Genomic DNA, 17403 nt, shown 5'->3' with positions numbered 1-17403 from the left:
CGTCTCCGCCTCCTGCAGCTTGTTCAGGGCGTCCTCCATCTCCACCAGGTGCTGGTCCTCGGTCTGGTCGAGCTTGGCCCGCGCGGCCTCCAGGCTGTTCTTCTGCTCCTGGGCCGTCCTGACCAGCCGCGACCTGAGCATCTGCAGCTCGGAGGCGTGCGCTGCACGCTCAGCCGCCAGCTGGGCCTTCAGGCTCTCTACCTCCTGCTGGTACTCGAACTGCCGCCTCTCCATCTGCATCTTGAGCTCGGCCAGCTTGGCCGCCTCGACGCCCACGCCCTGGCTCACGGACGCCTTTGCCTTGCCCATGGCCTGTTGGTGCGGGATGATGGCCGTCTCCAGCTTGGACTTCCACAGGGCGATCACGTCCGTGTTCTCCTCGTTGGCATGGTCCAGCTTGGTCCTCAGCCACTCGTTCTCCTTGGCGAGCTTCTCGGAGGCCACCTGCAGGGCCTTCGCCTCCTTCTGGTGGGAAAACAAAATTTCCATGAACTTAAAACAGGAAGGAAAAGAAGCAGACATAGAAATTTTTCTTTTGCAAACTGCTTTGGTAGGGTCCGAGCTCAGGACAGCCGCACCTGTCAAGGAAAACTCTGAGAGACCAAGTCCACGCAAAAGCAAGAGGTTTATTCGAGCATGCTCGGGCTCACAGCATGACCGCAAACCGTCAGTGGCTGAGAGCCCCGAGCCTCTTCAGAGGGAGCTTCTTATAGGGCAACTTCCCGCCGTCTCAGAAAAGCCAGCGCACAAATCACCCAATACCTTCGAATGATCACATTAGATGCTGCACGCAGGCAGCCAGTCAGGCCTTCTCTGGCCCCATGACCTTATTTGGTGAATTCCAGGGGCAACAAGAAGAAGATGGGTGTCCTTGGTGCTATCCACAGGACGCAGCTGCAGGGCAGGATATGGGCTGGGACTTGCTTTTCTAGGGCCCAATTGTCACGGAGCTATCTTTCAGGTATTCAATTATGTAGGCTAAAAGTAACGTTCTTGCTCAAGTTTTTTTTCCAGAAAAATCAACCTGAGGACACATGTGCTGCAAACGTAAAGGAGTTGGTGCTTATAAGCATCTTTGGTTCTGTTAATTTTGAGTTAATATAGCAACTTCCAGTTTCTTTCCCAGACTTTATGGATTGATGGTGTCTGTACTGCATGGTGTCCCTTTATTTTCGTCTTGTCAAATAGCTATGGAGAATCACTGAAGGTATTCATTTTAGGCTACATTGGTCATGAATCTTTGCAATAATGCAATAGAGGTTTTATTTGTTTTGGGGTTTTATGCCTTTAAACCTCACCCAGTGGTTCTTTTTTTTCATTTTTTATAATTTTATTTATTGAATCACCATGAGAGCATTTACAAAACTTTCGGGTTTAAATCTTGGTTATAAAATGAAAGACCCGTACCTTCACCAGTGCCATTCTCCACCACCAAAAACCCCAGTATGCCCCCATCCCACACCCTCCCCCTACCTGTGGAGAGATGATTTTCACATTACTCTCTCTCTACTTTGATTACATTCAATATTTTGACACTGGACCCACCATTATTATTTGGGATTTTACCCCAACACTCAGAGCTGCTGAAACGGCAACAGTAGACAATTTGTTTTCTATTCCTGGTTATGAATAACATATGATGTCACGTGGTTGTTGTAGTGGCTGTGCGATTTTGAAATTCCAAAATTTTAACAATTAAATCTGGAGGAATTTCTTCCCAAAACCTGCTGGGTTCCAGGATTTGTTCCTGAGTCTGTGGGATCATGGCCGTTAAGCAGATTGATCGGGAGCCAGAAAGGCCGTTAGTGGGCGGTGACTAGGGGTCTTGCTGGGATGGGGAGGAAAGGGCTGGTCCCACCCCCATCCCATGAGGCCCCACATGTCTCATCACTGAGGGCCCAAACCTGACTGTCCAATGGCCTCTGGAGGATGGCGGCCACCGAGCCGCCAAGGGGGAGCAGGTGAAGGGGATAGCACCCTTTCCTCCCTGGAACAGCCCAGCGACAGTAACCTACTGCAGGGTCCAGATGCATTTCTGCCAAAAGCCACTGGATTCTGAGATTTGTGTCTGAGTCTCTGGGATCATGGCCATTAAGCACCTTAATCAGGAGCCAGAGAGGCCGTTTGTGGGTGACGACTTGGGGTCTTTTTGTTTAGGAAAGGGCTAGCTCCACCCCCATCCCGTGAGGCCCTACGTGTCTCGTCACTGTGGGCCCAAACCTGACTGTCCAATGGCCTCTGGCGGATGGTGGCCACTGAGCCCCCAAGGGGGAGCAGGCGGAGGGACAGCACCCTTTCCCCCCCGGGGTGGCCCGGCAACAGTAACCTATTGTGCGATCTGGACGCATTTCTGCCAAAAGTTGCTGAGTTTCGAGATTTGTTTCTGAGTCTCTGAGATCATGGCTGTTAAACAGCTCGATCAGAAGCCAGAGAGGCCGTTTGTGGGTGACAACTTGGGGGTCTCGTTGGGGAGGAAAGGGCCAGCTCCACTCCCCATCCCGTGAGGCCCTACGTGTCTCGTCACTGTGGGCCCAAACCTGATTGTCCAGTGGCCTCTGGAGGATGGTGGCCAGTGGGCTGCCAGGGAGAACAGGCCAGGGCACGAAATCTATTCCCACCTGGGGTGGCCCAGCGCCTCTAACTTACTGAAGGGACTGGATACATCTCTGCCAAAAACCGTTGGGTTTTGAGATTTGTTTCTGAGTCTCTGGGATCATGGCCGTTAAGCAGTTCAATCAGGAACCAGAGAGGCCATGTCTCCAATTATATAGCTGAACTGGAGGTGGTTTGTGGGTGTATCTCCCACATATCTTTTACCTGTTTACTTTCGTGGTCAACTCTGCCTCAAGTTTTTGGGGTCTGGCCAAACGCACGGCAGCAATTTGGGGGTACCTGGAAGTCTGAAGGCGCCATCAGGCTGCTGATGCACTCGCCTCACAGGTACAGACTGACCTGCTGGTGGCACCATACCCCCAACCCAGTGCTTCTTAGGGTTTACTCCTGCCTCTGCACTTAGAGATTGCTCCTGCCAGGGCACAGATGACTGGGTGGGATTCCTGCCATTGAACCCAGATCAGCCACATGCAAGGTAAGTACCCTACTCACTGCACTATCTCTTTAGCCCAAGATAAACGCTTTTAAGAAAATGGTTTACAGGCCCAGAGCAATAGTGCAGCTGGTAGGGCATTTGCTTTGGCCAATCTGGCTTCAATCCCTGACATTCCATATAGTCTGCCCAAGCACTGTCAGGAGTGATTCCTGAGTGCAGAGCCATGAATAAGCCCTAAGACATCACCAGGTGTGGCACAAACATAAAGAAACAAAAAGAAATTGGTGTATCAGAATTCCACTGTAGAAACTGTTTGACTTATTTGACTCTATAATTCTTGATTGTTAGCCAAAAATCTTTTATAAATGAACCTGAGCATAATCAGTTATCACTGGCAAAAAGAAATAATTTTATTAAGTAGATATAGGACACTTGTTTGCTCAAATTTTAATACTGCTTTACATAGTTTGTGAAACAATTTCAATAATGGTTATTACTAAAAATTTCAATTGATACAGATCTTTCACTTGTCAGACAGTTGATAATCTCCAGAGGAAAATACATCAAAAGCATATATACAATGATAGAAGTTCTTATTATACATGTAGCCTGGATGGTACATTATTTATCACTTTTTACAGAACTAGAAAACATTCAAGTGAAAAAAATAGATTCAAACTGGATGATAAACTTCTGATGGTTGAGGTCCTTCATTTAATTTTTTTGTGATAAGAAAATCCAAAAGAATTAATGTTGAATTTCTCATCATACATCATCTAAACGCACAGTCAAAAAAAGTAAAGCTTATAAAAACAGTAAATTGGTTATTTTAGGTGTTTCACAAGTAGACTGTTATGTCATCCATCAACTGCTGGAGATTTCTGCACAGTGCAGAGAATGGGGTGGCCGGGCCGAAACTGTTGTTGTCGTAATTGTTCAATTGTTGAGGTCATCCCCCTTCCTGGAGTGCAGCCTCGGACATCATCTCCACTTTATTGTTGAGGTCCCGGTTCTTTCTTTGGAGGTCCACAATCACGGAATTCAGGAAATCAATCTGTGGTAAAGGAGAGCGTGAGACGGTGAGCCATCTGCGGGAGCCATCGGAGCCCGCCACAGAGGAGGCTGGGCCCCGCTTCCAGTCCCCGCCCCAGGGTTTGAGGCAGCCAGAGCTCCCCTTTCCCTTCCTGAGCGCAAGCTCCCGGGTGCCCCAGGGAAGACCCCAGGAGGACATGCTGGGCCCCCTCGGTTCCTCTCAGAGCAGGGAGTCAAGAGGGCCTTCCCTCTCCTACAAAGACAGACTCACTCCTTTAAAATCCACGGGGGGGGGGGGAATCCCACTTTACAAAAGCAAGCATGACTGTAGGCACAAACATTCATGTTTCATTTAAAAACTGGCAGGTTTTTGTCTGAGTGATAGCACAGCGGGAAAGGTGCTTGCCTCGCACGCAGCCAACCCAGGTTTGATCCCTGGCATCCCACAGGGACCACTGGAGAGCAGCCAGGAGTGATTCCTGAGTGCAGAGCCAGGAGGAAGCCCGGAGTATCGCCAGGTGTGGCCCCCGAAGAAAGTAGAAAGAAAACCAGAAAAAAAGACTGATTCTTTTTCTCCCTCAAGTTCTGATGAGGAGTCTCTGAGAGTGCCCAGGCCCCCCCACACTGGAGCCAAGAAACACAGATCTCTCTTCCTCCAGCTGAAAAAAAAACAAAAAAAACATGGAAATGGTCAGTTCCCAACAAGCCCATGCAGGGTCCACGTCCACAGCCCACATGTAAAGTTCACTTCAGCCCACATGTGCCGTCCAGTGCCACCGGCTGTAAATGTGTAAATGTGTAAATGTCTGTTAGTCTCTCTGTGTGTATGTGTATACTTGTGTATATATCTGAGTATCTGTTTATATGGCTGTTTGTGTCTGTGCGATGCATGTGTGTCTGTGTGTTTGTCTGTGTGTACGTGTGTCTGTACATATGTCTTTGTATGTCTTCATGTATATGTATGTGGGTTTTGTCTGTGCATGTCTGTAAGTATCTTTGTGTGTCAGTGTGTATACATCTTTGTGTCCCTGTCTATGTATTTGTGTACATGTCCACATGTGTCTGCCTATGGATCTGTTCTGTCTCTTTGTATGTCTGTATATATGTCTATATGCAAAAGGGTGTGTGTGCATATGGGTGTCTGTGTATGCCTGTGTGTATCTGTGTCTTCAAGTGTTTGTGCGAATGGGAATATATTTATGTGCATATGTGTGTATCTATATATCTGTCTCTCTCTTTTGTATATGTCTGTGTTGTATATGTGCATGTTTGTGTGTGTTTTGTGTTATTGTTTGCATGCATGTCTGTGTCTATTTGATTATGCCTGTGTGTGCATGTCTATTTATATATCTGTGAGTCTCTGTGTGTGTCTCTGTGTGTGCATGTCTGTGTGTCTGTGTTTTTCTGTATATATGTGTAACCTAGAATTACTCCCGTGTCCCCCACTAAAAGAAAATACAACCACCTCTTGAGGAAAAAGAGACGTTTCTACCTATCTCCTGAATCAAGTTAGGAGAAGAAAGATTCGTTCAGGGGACCCAAAGGATCGGGGCTGCCGTGACAAGGAAATGGCTGCCTCTTTTCTAAACACTCTGGCATGAGGTGAGTCTGCAGTTGGGGGAGAAAGCAGGGAGACTCTGGCACACAGACCTTACTGCAAGGAAGGGACACTCAGCTCACAGCTTATAGAGCAGCTTAGAAGACGCAGTCAAGTATACGGATCGGGACTAGGGCCGGAGCTGCAGGAGAGTGGGGAAGGCGTCTGTCTGTCCTACATGCAGCAGACCCAGGTTCAATCCCCGACAACCCCCAGGACCCCCTCCTCACCAAGAGTGACTCCTGAGGAGAGCCAGCACTAAGCCCTGACCATCACCATGTATGAGCCAAAAACCTGAAATATTAATAATAATATTAAAATGTAGGAATGAGCGAAGGCACCGTGGGTAGAGTGTTTGCCTTGCACACTGCTGACCCAGGTTGGATTCCTCCTTCCCTCTTGGAGAGCCCGGCAAGCTACCAAAAGTATCTCAACCACATGCCAGAGCCTGGCAAGCTCCCAGTGGCATATTCGAGATGCGAAAAGCAGTAACAACATATCTCAAAATGGAGATGTTACTGGTGCCCGTTCAAACAAATCGATGAACAACGGGACAACAGTGTGACAGTGCAAATTTTAAATATTAAAATGTGCAAATTATTCTTTAAAATCAATGTGTAAGATTCTAAAATGGAGCCTAAATTCAGACTAGTCTCTCTTGTTTATATTTCTGGGTGTGAGTGTGTATACACCTTGGTATGTGTTTGTTTATGTCTGTTTGTATGTCTGTGTGTACATGTGTGCCTGTGTGAGTCTCGGTGTATGTGCACATATGAGATTGTGTATATATCTGTGTAAGTGCATGTGTTTGTACCTTTGTATTTGTCTGTGTAAATGTTCGTGTTTTGTCTGTGTGTGTGTGCATGTTGCGCAAAGGATTCAGCAACATCGACCATATCCACACGATAACCAAGCTCATTGAGGTTTCTCGGGAGTTCAAGATGCCACGTTCATTGATTTACAGAAGGCCTTTGATTCTGTTGAGACAGAAGAGGTCATTGAAGCCCTAGCCAATCAGGGCATTCAAGCCCAATACATCAAGATCCCCCGTGAGCTGTATTGCGGATTCACTACCAGAATCTCACCATTCTCCAAAGAAGTTGATGTCAAGAGAGGGGTTTGGCAGGGTGATACCATTTCACCGAAACTCTTCAGTGCCACCCTCGAGAACATCATGCGATGACTTGAATGGGAAGAAATGGGAGTGAAGATAGATGGTCGGCAACTATACCACCTCCGCTTTGCTGATGACATTGTTTCAATAACACCAAACATCAGCCAAGCGGCACAAATGCTGGCCGACTTTGACCGTGAGTGTGGAAAAGTTGGACTACAGCTGAATCTTACGAAGACAATGTTTATGAGAAACAGCCTCGTTCCTGATGCCCCATTCGCTCTCAATGGAACGACCAACTCCGAATGCAACAGCTATGTGTACCTAGGTCGAGAAGTCAACATGACAAATGACCTGGCACCCGAGCTGTGCAGGAGAAAGAGAGTGGCTTGGAAAGCCTTCAAGAACGTCGAAGAAACAGCTAAGAGGACGAAGAACCTCCGGCTCTGGGCACAGCTCTTTGATTCCACTGTTCTTCCTGGATTAACATATGCCTCAGAGACCTGGGCCCTACGCAAACAAGATGAGAACACTATTCAGGTCTCCCAAAGAAGAATAGAAAGAGCTATGCTTGGAATATCACGTTTCACTCAAATGAGAGAAAGAATCCGGAGTTCCGACAACCGTCAATGATCAAGAATCATGGACGCTGTCTCATTTGCCAAGGTGTCAAAAATCAGATGGGCTGGTCACGTAATGAGATTTAAAGACGACCACTGGACTAGAGCTGTTACCGACTGGATTCCACGGGATGTCAAAAGACCGCGTGGCCGCCCACCTACCAGATGGTCAGACTTCTTCATCAAGATTGTGAACCATCGGTTTGAGGCTCTTCATGTTCCCAGAGCGAACAGATGCCATTGGGCTACACTAGCACGCGACAGGGACAAGTGGAGATGTTACTGGCGCCCGCTCGAGCAAATCGACGAGCAATGGGAAGTTAAGTGATTTAAGTGAAGTGTGTGCATGTCGGTATATTTCTGTGAATATGTCTGTGTGTGTCAAGAGTCCATGTGTATATATCTGTTGCTGGTGTATATTTGTGTCTGTATGTATATGTGTACATGTGTGTTTCTATATGTCTGTGTTTCTCTGTGTCTGCATGTGTGTCTGAGGATGTATTTGGGTCTGTGTGTTTACAGTATTTTTCTGTGAATATGTCTGCATGTACGTGTATATATCTGTGTCTGTCTGTGTATACGCTTGTGACTTTTATGTTGCCTGTGTGTGTGACTCTGTGTCTATGTATATGACCCTATCTGTCTCTGTTTATATCTGTATGTCTGTATACATATCTATTTGTGTCTGTTTGCAGTGTGTCCGTGTATATGTCTGTGTGTATGTGATATGTCTTTGTATGTCTGTGTGTGTGCAAGTGGGTTTGTCTGTGAAAATGTATGTGTGTCTTTATGCCTGTTTGTGCACACACGCCATATGTCTCTCTGTGTATGTCTCCATGTGTGCATGTGTGTGTTCTCTGTGTATATGTCTGTGTGTATGTCTGCTTGTGCGCATTGTGTGTGTCAGCGTGACTGTACTCTGTATCTGTGTAGATGCCTGTGCATGTCTCTGTGTGTCTTTGTATATGTCTCTGAGTGCCTGTACATGTGCATGTGTGTGGATCTGTTTGGGTCTGTGTATGTTTGTGTATGTCTCTGATTGTGTGCATGTGTTTGTGTCTATGCATATATCTGTGTGTCTGTGTATATTTGTGTTTATTAGTGCTTGTGTATACACTGTGCCTGTGTATGTCTTTTTTTGTGTACCTGTGTATGTCTGTGTCTATATGTCCATGTATGTATCTTTATGTGTGTTCATATGTCTGGATGTCTATATATGTGTGTGTGTGTGTCTGTGGGTGTGTATGTGATTGCGAGTCTCTCTGTGTCTGTGTCTGCACATCTGTTCATCTGTGCTTATGTATCTGGGTTTGTATATCTGTGTGTGTCTGTGTTTTTTGTATGTCTGTGTGTCAGTATGTTTGTGTGTGTATATGTCTATGTATATGGTTTGTGAGTCTAAGTCTATGTGTATATCTGTGTATGCACTCTGTGTTTGTATAAATGTCTAAGTGTATGTGTGTATGCTTGTATCTGAGTTTATGTGTCCTTGTGTGGGTTTCTGTGTGCATGTGGGTCTCGGTGTTGTGTGCACATCTGTGTCAGTGTATAAGTCTGTGTTCACACGTGTACTGTGCCTAAATACGTCTGTGTGCATGTGTGTGTAAGCCTGTGTATGTCTGTGTGCATATGTGTGCCTATGTTATGTCTCTGTGTGCGTGTGTATATTGTGTGTATATGTCTGTATGTATGTATCTGATTGTGTGCATGTGTTTGTGTCTGTGTATATGTCTGTGTGTCTGTAGGTGCACAAGGGTATGTCTAAATATGTGTGTGTCTCTGGGTATGTGTCTGCACATCTGTTTAGTGCATGTGTATTTGTATATATATGTGTGTATTAGTACATATATATCTATATATGAGTATGTGTGTCTATATGTCTGTGTGTTCATGTGTCTGTGCACATGTGTGTGTTGTGTGTCTAAGTATATATCTGTGTATCTGTCTGTGGTTGCACATGTGTGTGTTGTGTATATGTCTGTGTGTCTATTCTGTATGTGTGTCTGTTATGTGTGCATGTCTATGCATCTGTGTGTTTATATATCTGTGTGTTTCTGTATATCTCGCTGTGTCTGTGTTTCTACGTATATATCTGTATGTAAACTGTGCTCTTGATGTCTCTGTGGGAGTGCACGTGTTTGACTCTGTATATGTTGTGTATGTTTGTGTGTGATACACAGAATTATACACAGATGCCTACACTGAAGACATACAGATTTATGCACAAAAAGACATACAAACATGTCTGTGTGCTTGTGTGCATGTCTTTGTTGTCTGTGTGTGTGCATGTGCGTAGCTCTATGTGTGCAGGTGTCTAAGTGTATAGTGTCTGTGTATATGTCTGCGTGTCTCTATGTGTGTCTGGGTGTGTTTCTGTGTGTCTGGATGTCTCTGTCAGTGTGTGTACATGCGTGTGTGTGCGGATTAGGTCTGTATCTCATTCTGTGTGTGCATGTCTGCTCTGTGTATCTGCATGTGTCTCTGTATCTGTCTGAGTGTGTGTATATATATATATCTGTGTGTGGTTATGTGTGTGTGTCTCTGTATATGTCTGTTGTGTCTGTGTGTCTTTTTGTGCACAAGTGTATGCATCTGTGTATAATTCTGTGTATCTTTGTGTCTGTGTATATGTCTATATGTGTATTTGTGTCTGTGTAGAAATGTGTCTGCATATATGTCTGTGAGTATGTGTCTTGCACATCTGTGTGTGGATGTCCATATGTTTCTGTGTATATCAATTTTGTATCTGTGTGTGCATGTTTTGAGCCTGCACATAATTTCATGCTGTGACTGTGCTGCATGTGGGAGGATGTCTGTGTCTGTCTGTGCGAGTCTGTCTGTATCTATGTCTATGTGTGCATGTGTGTGTCTTTCTATAAGTCTCTGTGTGTGTATCTGTGCATGCATTGGGTGTGTCTGTGTATATGTCTGTGTGTGTCTGTGTGTCTGTCTGTGTCTGTCTGTGTCTGTCTAGGTGTTTGCTTATGTGTGCATGTCTCTGTGTCTATGGATAGATCTGTGTGTCTCTGATTGTCTTTGTATATTTGTTTGTTTCTGTGTGCTTGTGTGTGAACTGTGTCTCTGTATGTCTGTGTGGGTCTCTGTGCATATATGTGTGTTTATGTGCCTTTGGATATGTCTGTGTGTCTGTCTCCTTTTTTATATGTGTTTGTGTCTGTCTATGTCTGCATGTCTGTGAATATATCTATGTGTCTGTTCATGCATCTGTGTGTTTGTGCAAATATCTGTGTCTGTCTGTATATGACTTTGTGCTTCTGTGTGTGTGTATATGCCTTTGTATGTCTCTCTATATGCATGTGGGTGTGTGTCTTCTGTATCTGTGTGTGCATGCATGTTTTCACCTGTTTATGTGCCTGTGTTTGTATGTCTGTGTATGTGTGCTTTTGTGTAAATGTCTGTATGTATCAGTATGTTTGTGTGTGCATATGTGAAGGTCCGTGTGTGGCTATGTACAAGTCTGTGTCTATGTGAGTCCATTGTCTCTGAGTCTATATATATGTTTGTGTCTCTGTATCTGTGTATATGTCCGTGTGTGCGTGCATGTGTGTCTGTGTAGATGTCTATGTGTATATGTGTGTATGTGTATCTGTGTATATGTCTTGTGTGTATCTTGTGTGCGCATGTCTCTATATGTCTGTGTCTGTGCATATCTATGTCATGTATGCATCGGTGTCAGTGTATGTCTGTGTTTGCTCTTGTAGTACATTGTCTGTAAATATGTCTGTTTGAGTCTGTGCGAGCGTTTGTGTGTCTGTATGTAAATCTATCCATCTTCTCTGTGTGTTTGTGTGCGCATGTGTGTTTCTGTGTGTCTGTGTATATGTCTCTGTGTGTATATGTTTGTGTATGTCTTGTGTGTACATATCCATGTGCCTCTATCTGAACGTGTCTGTGAGCATGTAGATGTCTGCGTATATGTCTGTGTGTATGCAAGGGCATGTCTTTATATATGTGTCTCTGGCTGTATGTCTCTAAATCTGTGTAGTGTTTGTGTATTTGCGTATATATCTGCATGTGAGTCTTTTGTGTACTGCTCATGTGTGTTGTGTGTCTATGTATATATCTTGTGTATCTGTGTGTCTGTCTATATGTCTGTGTGCTTTTGTGTCTGTCTGTGCTTTTGTGTCTGTGTGTGCCTCACTGTGTCAGTGGGTGTACATATGTTATGTGTCGTGTATATGTTTGTGTATGTCTAATTCTGTATATATGTCTGTTGAATATAAGCATGCTTATTTCTGTGTCTGTGTATACATGTGTGTCTGTGTATATGCTCGCGTGTCTCTAGGTGTGTGTCTGTATGTCTATCAGTGCCTGTTTGCCTGTGTACATATATTTATTTTCTGTGCATGTACTCATGTGTTTCTGTATGTACGTACATATACAGACACACAGACACACACACCAGTGTGGTATGTGTCTGTGTGTCTGTGTCTGTCTGTCTGTCTGTGTGTCAGTGTGTGCACATGCATGAGTGTCTAGATATGTCTGTGTCTGATTCTGTGTGTATGTCTGTCGTGTGCCTGCATACGTGTGTTTGTGTATGTATGTGGTGTTTGTGTGCGTGTTTGTGTGTGTCTGTTTATATATCTGTATGTCTGTCTTTTTCTGTGTAAGTGTAGGCATTTGTGCATAATTCTGTGTATATGTGTTTCTGTATATGTTGTGTGTGTCTGTGTGTGCATCTGTGTCTCTGTATAAGTGTGCATCTGTATATGTCTGTGTATATGTGCCCGCACACTATGTGTATGGCTGTCTCTATGGCTATGTGTATCTCTGAATATGTCAATTTTTATGTGTGTGAATGTTGCGTGTATAAGTACAAGTTGTGACAGTGCTACATGAGGGTGCCTGTGAATCTGTACCTATGTCTACATATGTGTGTGTCTTTTTATATGTCTCATTGTTGTATCTTTGCAAGCACTGGGTGTGTCTGTGTATACATCTATGTTTGTGTATGCTTGTGTGTGTGCGCATGTCTGTGTGTCTGTATATATGTTTGTGTCTGAGGGTACACGCATCGTGAGTCTGTGTATGAATTCGTGTTATGATTGTGTTGCTTGTGGGTGTTGTCTGTGTGTATGCCTGTGCATCTGTGTGTGCACTGGGTGTTTCAGAGTGTATATATCTGTGTCTCTGTGTGTTTAGCTATATATCTGTGTATATGTGTGTCTGTATACACGCTGCTGTCTTTGTACATGGCTTTGTGTCTTTGTGTCTGTCAATGTGTGAACATGTGTATGTCTGTGTATAGGTATGTGTCTGTGTAAGCATGTGTCTATGTATGTCTCTGTGTGTTTGCACATGTGTGTGTCGCTATGTATATTTCTGTGTGCCTGTGTAGATATCTGTTTCTGTCTGTCTGAATGTGCACATGTTGTGAGTCTGTGTATAAGACCCTGTTGTGACATGTTGCATATGGGTATGATTCTGGGTATATGTCTGAGTCTGTGTGTATCTCTGTGCATATGTGTGTCTATGCATATGCATGTGCATGCGGATTGGGTGTGTCAGTATTAATTTACTGTGTGTCTGTGTGTCTGCTATATGTCTGTGTGTCTGTATATGACTGTGTGGGCTTGCATTCGCACATGTGTGTGTCTGTGTATGCTTGTGTCTTGTGTCTGTGTCTATGTATATATGTGTGTATCTTTGTGTCTATGTGTCTCAGTCGGTATGTGCACATTTGTCTATGAATGTCTTGTATGTCTGTGTGCGTCTGTGTGTGACAGTATCTATGTGTGTGTCTGCATATGCCTATATCTGTGTGTTGGTATGTTATCTGTGTATAAGACCGAGTTGTGTGTTGCATGTGGGTGTCTGTGTATATGTCTGTGTGAGTTTGTGTGTGATGATGTGTATGGTTTCACCTATGCCTGTCTGTGTATCTTTGTGTGCATTGGGTGTGTCTGTGTATATATATTTGTGTGTCTGTCTATATATCTCTGTCTGTGCATATCTGTGTATACGTCTATGTGCTTGTGTGTGGTCTGCATATATGACTGTGTGTCTGTATGTCTGTATCATTGTGTCTCTATGTATATATGTGTGAAATTGTGTTCGTGAATATGTCTGTGTGTCTTGTGTGTCTATGTGTGGCACTGTGTGTGCATGTGTGTCAGTTTACATGTCTATGTGTGTGCACATGTGTGACTGTGTCTATTCCTTTGAATGTCTGTGTATATGTCTGCATGTTGTGAGTACATATAAATCCGTGTTGTGACTGTTGTAGTGGGTGTGTGTCTGTGCCATCTGTCTGAGTCTGTGTGTGTGTCTTTACAGATGACTATGTGTGTCTGTGTGTATATTGGGTGTTTCTGTGTGTATATATTTGCATGTCTGTTTGCGTGTGTCTACGTATATGCCCATGTGTGTATGTTAGTGTCACTGTGGATGTGACTCTGTATATATGTGGCGTCTATAAGTATGTCTGCGTTCGGGCGTCTATGTGACTCGATCAGTGTATGTGCATGTATGTGTCTGTATACGTGTGTGTCTGTGTGTATTTAGTCAGTGTATATGTCTGTGTGTGTACATGTGTTTGTGTGGCTGTGTACATGTCTTGTGCATCTGTGTGTGCATGTTGTGATTGTGTGTATATGAGTTAGTGTGTGTGCGGATCTGTTGTCTGTGTGTGCATGTGGCGAAAGTTCGTGTTGTGACTGTGTTGCATGCAATGTGTCTGTGTATATGTTTACGTGAGTCTGTATCTCTGTGTTCATGTGCTTGTGAAAATATGTGTGCATATATCTGTGTTGTCTGTGTGTGATTATGTGTATACATGCTTGAGTGTATGTCTCTGTATGTATGTGTTTATGGCTATATATGTGTTGTGCTTGTGTATATGTCTGTGTGTGCATGTTGCTGTATCTATATATATGTCTTTTGAGTGTGTGTATGCCTGGTGTCTGTGTGTATGTCTGTGTCATTCTGTGTGTGCACGGGTGTGTCTCTATATATGTCTGTATGTGTCTCTTTGTGCATGGGTCTGTATGTTTCTGTACACATGTGTCATGCAATTGTGTATCTTCGTATATGTGTGTATGTATACATATATACATATATATGTCACTTGCTTATGCGCATGTGTTTCTATGTGTACATTTGATTGTGTGTCTGTGAGTCTGTGTGTCCATGTATATATCTGTGTGTGCATGTGGCTGTGTGTTTATGTATATGTGTGTTGCTCTCTGTATACATGTGTCTATGTACATGTCTTTGTGTTTGTGTATATGTCTGTGTCTCTGTTTGTGTGCATGTCTGTCTGAATACACCTGTTTGCGTATACATGTGTTTGCTTCTGTGTTTCTCAGTGTCTGTGTATATGTCTCTATGTGTTACGGTATCTGTGTGTGTGCATGTGTCTCTGTTGTGTATATGTGTTGTCTGAGTGTGTGCATGTTTGTATCTGTGTGTGTATCTATGTCTGTGTATATGAGTTAGTGTGTGTGCGGATCTGTTGTCTGTGTGTGCATGTGTGTCCGTGTAAATGTCTGTATCCTTAGCTTTGTATGTCTTTGTGTCTGTGTCAGTTTGTGGATATGTGTGTATCTGTATCTATGTTTGTGTGTTTGTATACACATGTGTCTGTACATATATGTCTGCGTCTGCACATGTCTGTATGTCTGTGTGTGTGGCTACAATTATGTCTGTATGTCTGTGTATATGTCTGTTTCTGTCTGTGTGTGCACACGTTGTGAGTCTGTTTAAATCCCAATGTGAGTTGGTGCATGTGGGTATAGGTCTGTGTATGTGCTGAGTCTTTGCGTGTGCATCTCTATGCATATGTATTTTCCCATATGCCCCTGTGTATCTGTGTGTGCACTGGGTGTGTCTGTATAAATTTATCGAGTGTCTGTGTGTCTATCTATAAGTCTGTGTGGGTCTGTGTGTGCACATATGTGTGTCAGAATATAATTCTGTGAATGTTTGTGTCTAATGTCTGTGACTATGTATATATGTGTGTCTCTTTGTGTCTATGTGTCCCTGTGTCGGTATGTGCACATTTCTGTGTCTTCAAATGTCTACGGATGTTTGTGTATGCACATCTGTGTGGTGACATATTTATATATGTGACAGTCTGTGTCTATGTCTGTATCCTTGTGTACACATGTTGTCTGTGTGTAAGAACGTGTTGTGTGTTGCATGTGGGTGTGTCTGTGTATATGTCTGGGTGAGTCTGTGTGCAATTATGTGTGTGCTTTCCCATATGCCTGTCTGTGTATCTGTCTGTGCACCGGGGTATCTGTATAAATTTATTGTCTGTCAATAAATTTAAAAAACTGGGGACATTGGTGGTGGGAAATGTAAACTGGCAGAGGGGCTGGCATTGGAACAAACACTGTATGACTGAAACCCAATCAGGAACAACTTTGTAACTGCATCTCAGGGAGACTCGATAACTCAAAAACAACAACAAATTATCCAGGGGGTGGGTCAGAGCAATAGAACAATTGGTGGGATGCCTTGCAGCGGCAGACTGGGGTTTGATGCCCAGCATCCCACTTGGTCCCCCTTGCACAGCCAGCAGTAATACTGAGTGCAGAGCCACGAGTACCCCCTGAGCATGTACCCCCTGAGCACCGCCGACTGTTCACCCTCTGATAATGCCAAAAAAATGATCGAGTGTCGAAGCTGAGAAACCTTGACCTCCGGACAAATAGATTCCCTTAAAATGGGAGTTGGAGGAGAAAATACTTCCACTTATCTCATTCAAAGTTTGACTGAAATATCTTTCATGTAAGCGTCATCGATGTTACGCCTCAATAGGACATTTCTGTGGTCTGGATTAGACAGAACAACTGTGCATGTTACTAACAACTAAGCTGCAGGAAGTTATTTGTTTCTGCTCTCAGAAGTACTCCCAGCTCAGTATTCCTCCTGCGAGGCCCCAGAGCCTCAAAGTCTGAGCTTTCAACATGCAAAGAGTGCCCAAACCTTGTGAGTCTTCTCCCCGGGCCCAAAGGAACTTCTTCCAGCTCGTAAGAGTCTCCAAGCTCCGTTGAAAGGTCTTGATTCGTCCCAAACACAAAGGTTTCCATTCGAAAGGACCCGTGCACGCCTGTGTCCACTGCAGTGCTGAGTCCAGACGTGGAAACCACCCAAAGGCCCAACCACGGACCAAGGGATGAAGAAGTTGTGAGACATAGACACACAGTGGGACCTGCTCTGCTCTACGAACAAAATCATGCAGCCTGCAGCCCCATGAATGGAGCCATGAGCATCATGCGCAGTCCAGCCAGTCCGAGGGACAGGGGCTGACACGGTGCTCTCTCACGGCAGGACTTACAGTGACACAGCCAGGGAGCAAGAAGGGCCAAAGGCAACACGCGGGCAAACTGAGCCCGGCCCTTGGGGGAGGGAGATGGGTACCCAGTGCCAGATGTGTGTCGGGATGATCTGCACGCAATGCACCATTATCTGCCTGTCAATCACAGAAGCTCAAGCAATTAAATAGGGGGAAAAACATTGGAACAGTAAAAGTTAGTTTTTTCTTTTTTCTTTTGCTTTTTGGGTCACACCTGGCGATGTCAGCTGCATGCAAGGCAAACGCCCTACCCGCTGTGCTATCGCTCCAGCCCCGCCCCAGTATTCTTAAAGTAAAGGAGGCATCAGATAAAATTTCAAATTTCCAACACAAGACCCAGGTAATGGCTTGTGCTGAGAGGTCCAGTGGAATATAAGAAATGTCTTTTCTTGTTTCTGCAGAGAGGAAGCAGCATCATGAATAGCTGAGCCTTGGCACGACTAGAAGAAGACACAGCAGAAACTGGTTAAACAACGTCTGAGATGCTGGAAACTCTGAAGGACTTTTCTCTAGGTTTCTCCATGAAGAAGGAGGAGGGTGATGCATATTTCAATATATAGGGACTTGAGGATTAGTCATAGCACTAATTAAGTACTAGCTTACATCAACAGTTTTAGTTTCATACTTAATTAACATGATTGGAGCTCATAGCATTATCCCAGAATG

Source organism: Sorex fumeus, unplaced genomic scaffold (assembly GCF_029834395.1).
Source record: "Sorex fumeus unplaced genomic scaffold, SorFum_2.1 ptg000250l, whole genome shotgun sequence".
Classification (NCBI taxonomy): Eukaryota; Metazoa; Chordata; class Mammalia; order Eulipotyphla; family Soricidae; genus Sorex; species Sorex fumeus.
This window is presented reverse-complemented; position numbering follows the sequence as displayed.